We start from the raw sequence: 6,574 nt of genomic DNA on the forward strand, positions 1-6,574 counted from the left end.
TCCAGCGTGAGTTTAGGTTCATCGTGGTGTCGTCGTAATTGACAGAAATGCATACATACCGTTTTTGATTTCGAGAATTTGAAACCATTCGTACTAGACCAATTTTGAATCTTGTTGATATTTTGCTGTAGTTGTCTTTCAATTGTATGCATGTGCTTTGACCGATAACATATGAGAAAATCATCAACATATAGTGAGCAATCCACACCAGGAGTCAAACACTTGGTGATGTTATTCATTTTGATATTGAAAAGTGTCACAGATAAAATACTGCCCTGGGGCACACCCATCTCTTGCTCGTGCAAATCTGAGAGAGTACAGCCCACTCGTACCTTGAATTCTCTGTCGGAGAGGAAGTTGGATATGAAAGAGGGCAGACGGCCTTTTAGACCTAGATCGTGCAGGTCTTTTAGTATCCCGTACTTCCATGTTGTGTCATAGGCCTTTTCTAAATCAAAGAAAACCGCTACTAAATGTTCTTTCTTGATAAATGCATCGCGAATGAATGTTTCTAGTCTAACCAGATGATCGTTGGTGCTCCGTCCATAACGAAAGCCACTTTGGAAAGGAGATATTAAATTGTTAGTTTTCAGGTACCATACAAGCCGAGAATTGATCATTCGTTCCATTGTTTTGCACATGCAGCTTGTGAGTGCAATAGGTCGATAGTTGGTAGGATCTTCACTATCTTTACCGGGTTTGGGAAATGGTATTACTGTTGCTTCTTTCCATATTTTAGGTAGGTTACCAGTAATCCATAAATCATTGAAGAGTTTCAAAAGAGATGTTAAAGATGATTCTGGAAGATGTTTTAAAAACTGGTAATGTATTTTGTCAGGCCCAGCGGAAGTATCATGGGCCTTGTCTAAAGCCTCCATAAGTTCTGATAGTGAAAACAGCTGGTTGTAGCTTTCCGAGTTGTTGGATGTGAATTTTAAACGTGACTTTTCTTTTTGAGTTTTCAATTTTTGGAAGGCTTCGGAATAATTAGATGATGACGAATTTTTAGAGAATGTATCAGCAAGAACATTTGCTATGTCACGTTTTGAGCTAAGATTGTTATTGTTCACTTTTAGATGTCGGAAAGAATTGTGTTTTCTCTTTCCGTTTATTTTTCGGATCGTGTCCCAAACTTTCTTAATTGAGGAACGAGAGTTTAAAGAGGAAACATATTTCATCCATGATGCTCGTTTACTTTCTTTGATTGTGCGGCGAGCTTTGGCCCGGAGAATACGATATTTACTTAAATTCTCGGGCGTCGGATGATTGTTAAATTTTTTCAAGGCTTCTCGGCGTTGCCGTATGGCTTCCTTACATTCCTTAGTGAGCCAAGGTTTTAGGGTTCTTTTACAGTTTGCTGAGGACTTGGGGATAGATTCTTCTGCAATGTCGGTTAAAATAGATGTAAAATGCTGAATGGGGTCGTTAACATTGAAAACTGTATCCTCATTCAGCCTGGTTTTACAGAGTGTTTCGAATTTGGCCCAGTCGGCCTTCTTTAAATTCCATTGTGGAATTACTTCATCAATTGTAGAGTTATGATTTACAAGGGAGATTGGGAAGTGATCGCTGCTGTGAAGGTCATCAGCGACCTTCCATTCATAGTCCAAAAGCAGAGAAGGAGAACAAATTGTCAAATCGATGCATGTGTATGTACCCGTGCCTGGGTGTAAATATGTAGGTGTTTTGGTATTATATAGACACAGATCGTGTCTAGAAATAAAGTCTTCAACTTTGTGACCTCTGTCACTTACATGATTCGATCCCCATAAAATGTTATGGGCATTAAAATCCCCGAGTAAAACAAAGGGTGCGGGAAGCTGTTGAACAAGATTATCGAGTTCGTTTGGTACTAGGTTAGTGTTTGGTGGTAAATAAATAGAACAAAATGTAATCACTCCATGTAAAGTGACGCTTACAGCAATGGCTTGTAAATTGGTGTTTAAAGTAATGAAACTATGAGGAGCTCTGTTGTTCACAATAACAGAAACTCCTCCTGATGCCCTGTCAACATTTGCAGAGCAGGTGTTAAACAGGGAGTAGTTTTTAAATGTGATATTGTCTGTATCTTTCAAGAAGGTTTCTTGAAGGCATAGTACCGCAGGATCATGTTCGTTTAAAAGCAGGAGAATATCATTGTAATTTGCTTTAAGTCCTCGACAATTCCATTGTATGATAGTGTTTTTCATTATAAATTTAAATTAAAGATTGTGGAGCTAGGTTAGACCTCTCGCAGACGGAATTTGTTTTGTTATTTCTCTGGAGGAAGTACGGGGGTGAATTTTTTGTTTGTAGGTCTGGAGTTCCCTTGGACGCATGGAGCAGATTCTTCTGCATCCATGCTCTCGATGTCTCCAAACCTGTTATAAAGTTTGATGGGGTCATCTGACCCCTTTTGTTGCCTGTTTCCGTGAGATTTTTTATTCTTTGGTGATTTAGGTTGTTGGGTATTATTAAATGTAGTCTGAGTAGATGCCGTGTTTTTCTGTGCTTGGTAATGGGGGGTGTTTTAATTTGGTGTTGAATCGGGTGCTTCTGTTTGTGTTTGAGCGTCCTTCGTTGTTTTAGGATTGCTCTTCACTACAGTGGAGAAGGATGGGCCAGGATGGGCTGTTTTTGCCTGTACAATTTTTCTGGCTTCTGGATAGGGAATATTATTTGTGTATTTTACCCTCTGAATTTCCTTCTCCTGTTTCCAGGTATCGCAATCCTTGGAATTTGCGTGGTGCTCTTTTCCGCAGTTGACACAATGCGGAGTTGCTCTACAATCAGATTCCTGATGAGCATTGTCTCCGCATCGGCCACATATTTGGCTCTTGGAGCAGCGGTCTTCGTGATGGCCGTATTTTTGACACTTATAACACCGAAAGGGGTTGGGAATGTAAATCTCTACCTTTACTTGCAAAAAGCCAACTTTCACCACTTTGGGTACAGTTGGCCTGTTGAAGGTGAGTACAATGGTGTTGGTGTCCTGCAGATTGTTATTACGTTTAATACGTATTCGTCGGACTGCAGTGACACCTTCATCTTTCATTCCTTCGATGATGTCAGCGTCGGTGACTCCAGCCAAGTCACGGCAGCGAATCACGCCTTTGGACGTATTCAGTGTGGTGTGAGCGAATGAGGTTACTGGGATATCAAAGAACGTTTTCATTTTCCTGATATTGTCTGATTGACCTCGTCGCTCACACTCAATAAGAAGACAACCCGATTTCAACTTTTAAACACTTTTAGGTGTGCCAATCGATCCTGTGATAGTCTTTTCGATGACAAATGGAGATAGTGCGGCAAGCGGTTTCGTGGCATCTTTTGACTGTATGACCATGAAGCGTGGAAATGACTCCACACTACATGGTTCATCGTCAGACTCTGATAAGGGTTTCGATCTTTTATTTTGATTTTTTTTGGAATTATCCATGATGGCTAGATTAAAAATTCAGCACCCGTGCTCCCCACCCACCAAGGAGCCCAACAAGGGGACACTTTTCAAGTGTCAGGGATACACAGATGCCATACTCAGTTGATAAAATTACCTTTGAATGACCCTGAAGTCGCCAATTTCTAAGGTCGGTAAAATTACCCCCCGATTGACCCGTTAAGCCACCGCCTTCTAGGAAGCCTTCTAAGACTTGGAAAAGGGAAATATAAAGGAAAAGAATATAGGGGCAACGGTGGTATCAAGAGAGATACAAGGAGAGAGAGAAAGAAGGTGAGAAAGTTAATAAAGACCTCCTAGGGCTCGGCGTGACCAGCCGATTTGTCGGAACCGGGCCCATCCCGACCACCCGTCTAAGAGAAGTAGAGGCCAAAATAGTGTATTGCAGGGAACTGCTCAACTACCAGGATCCTTTCCTCCCCCGACACGGGACGCAACCCACGGCAAACAGGTTGCCTCTACTTAGTCGCCTTTTACGACACGTAGCGAGGCACGTCGGGCCAATTCTACAACCCCGGACCCGCAGGGGGAGCCACTTTGGAAAGGAGATATTAAATTGTTGGTTTCCAGGTACCATACAAGCCGAGAATTGATCATTCGTTCCATTGTTTTGCACATGCAGCTTGTGAGTGCAATAGGTCGATAGTTGGTAGGATCTTCACTATCTTTATCGGGTTTGGGAACTGGTATTACTGTTGCTTCTTTCCATATTTTAGGTAGGTTACCAGTAATCCATAAATCATTGAAGAGTTTTAAAAGAGATGTTAAAGATGATTCTGGAAGATGTTTTAAAAACTGGTAATGTATTTTGTCAGGCCCAGCGGAAGTATCATGGGCCTTGTCTAAAGCCTCCATAAGTTCTGATAGTGAAAACAGCTGGTTGTAGCTTTCCGAGTTGTTGGATGTGAATTTTAAACGTGACTTTTCTTTTTGAGTTTTCAATTTTTGGAAGGCTTCGGAATAATTAGATGATGACGAATTTTTAGAGAAGGTATCAGCAAGAACATTTGCTATGTCACGTTTTGAGCTAAGATTGTTATTGTTCACTTTTAGATGTCGGAAAGAATTGTGTTTTCTCTTTCCGTTTATTTTTCGGATCGTGTCCCAAACTTTCTTAATTGAGGAACGAGAGTTTAAAGAGGAAACATATTTCATCCATGATGCTCGTTTACTTTCTTTGATTGTGCGGCGAGCTTTGGCCCGGAGAATACGATATTTACTTAAATTCTCGGGCGTCGGATGATTGTTAAATTTTTTCAAGGCTTCTCGGCGTTGCCGTATGGCTTCCTTACATTCCTTAGTGAGCCAAGGTTTTCGGGTTCTTTTACAGTTTGCTGAGGACTTGGGGATAGATTCTTCTGCAATGTCGGTTAAAATAGATGTAAAATGCTGAATGGGGTCGTTAACATTGAAAACTGTATCCTCATTCAGCCTGGTTTTACAGAGTGTTTCGAATTTGGCCCAGTCGGCCTTCTTTAAATTCCATTGTGGAATTACTTCATCAATTGTAGAGTTATGATTTACAAGGGAGATTGGGAAGTGATCGCTGCTGTGAAGGTCATCAGCGACCTTTATACCGATACAGAATGTTAAATCCCCATAGATAAATACCGTAACATAATGTAACTTGGGATACATTGCTATACCGATACAAAATATGAAATCCCCATAGATACCGTTACATAATGTTAACTTCGGATACGTTGCTATACAGATACAGAATACGAAATCCCCATAAATAGATATACTGCTTCTTTTGATAAACATTTTGTGCAGCCATTAGTGAATATTCATCTACACAGTTAAAGAATACAGTAAACAAACAAACAAAAAGCAGTGATTTTGTCGGCGTGTGGTCGAAATTAACCAGTAATTACCTTTTCTCGCAGTGACGGATACGATCATTCTATTCTTGACAAATACAAACACTCCAGTACATGGGTAAAAGACCAAAATGTTTTTCTCTCTCGATAAAAGTTTGTAAAACTTTCGCAACAATTAGGTGACATGAACGTTGACAGAATCAGATGCACAGATGTCACATGCAGTTAACTGGCTCTAAACCGTCTTCGACGTAACAATAAAACTGGTAAAGTAGGTAACTTCCAAGTCAAAGGTATAAAAAGAAATCACACGCAACATAACACAGTGATATTTGTAAGAAGGAGACCCAAAAATTCTGATTGATATCTAATTCATGCAACAAAAAAAAAAACATCATAATTACACACACCAAAATCGTTCATTTCGATTTAAAGAATGTTTTACAATGTGGTGTAACGCTGGAATTCTATCTTTAATCTAAATCTACCTTCAATTTGTAAATATTTTTTTAATTCCATAGCGACTTCAATTCATTACTCGTTTCCTAGCTGTTAAGACCCATATGTACAAAATATGTGTAATCCTAGGACAGGGTTCGTGATGAATAAATATATGAGAGAGAGAGAGAGAGAGAGAGAGAGAGAGAGAGTTTACCTTTTTCAGTCTATCTGATGTTACTGCATCCGGTAATAAAGCTGCGCTCTGAGTGTGTTTACCTCTTTTAGTATATTTGTTGCTACTGCAACCGGCTGCGGTCTGAATGTTTGATAAACGAAGTTGCTCTTTAATAACTCCGCTTCAGTTTATGCTTTCGTGGAAAACGTTCATTTTCTTGAAAAGCACCGACCTTTCTACTTTAGCTTTCGCCGAAACGCGTTTGTGTAACATTATATCATCATCTTAAAGACCCATACAGTCAAGAGCAACGTCCCGCAAGTTACCCAGTTTTGTCTTGCCAAGTGCGGTGAAACCACTGATCTGCACTCTCCGCGTAATAGTCCGAGTTTCCTCTGACCCTTGCCACCCCATTTGTATATTTGGATATTGATGTTGGGGTGTTGGGTCAGAGTCACTGCCTATCGAAAAGTTGGAATTCGCCGACACCATTTGGTGTCGGCATAGGGTAGCTGCTTCGTAGACGGCCTAGCAAATTTGAATGACCTTTCATCGAGATATACCTGCATGAAATCGATAGGAATATGATTTATTTCCTCAGAAATTGCAAGCATAGCATTTGTTAGGTCTTTAATCCGCTGACAGACAAGACGAAAGTACATCGTTGCTGAAATTTGACCTGGATCTCATCATTTGCAT

The 6,574-nt window shown here is 40.3% G+C and overlaps 1 protein-coding gene across 2 annotated transcripts in view; it reads right to left on the reverse strand.

Moving 5' to 3' along the window:
* LOC149803084 (uncharacterized) overlaps positions 1–6,079 on the reverse strand; it is a 44,734-nt gene extending 38,655 nt beyond the window's left edge. For both annotated transcript variants that reach the window (XM_089952669.1, XM_089952670.1), the window contains exon 1: positions 5,915–6,079. The gene's annotated coding sequence lies outside the window, so the exon portion shown is untranslated. The remainder of the gene's footprint in view (positions 1–5,914) is intronic.
* Between the last annotated feature and the right edge of the window lie 495 nt (positions 6,080–6,574).

The sequence above is a fragment of the Sinohyriopsis cumingii genome, chromosome 3 (genome assembly GCF_028554795.1).
Source record: "Sinohyriopsis cumingii isolate HCF-2022 chromosome 3, ASM2855479v2, whole genome shotgun sequence".
NCBI classification, from domain to species: Eukaryota; Metazoa; Mollusca; class Bivalvia; order Unionida; family Unionidae; genus Sinohyriopsis; species Sinohyriopsis cumingii.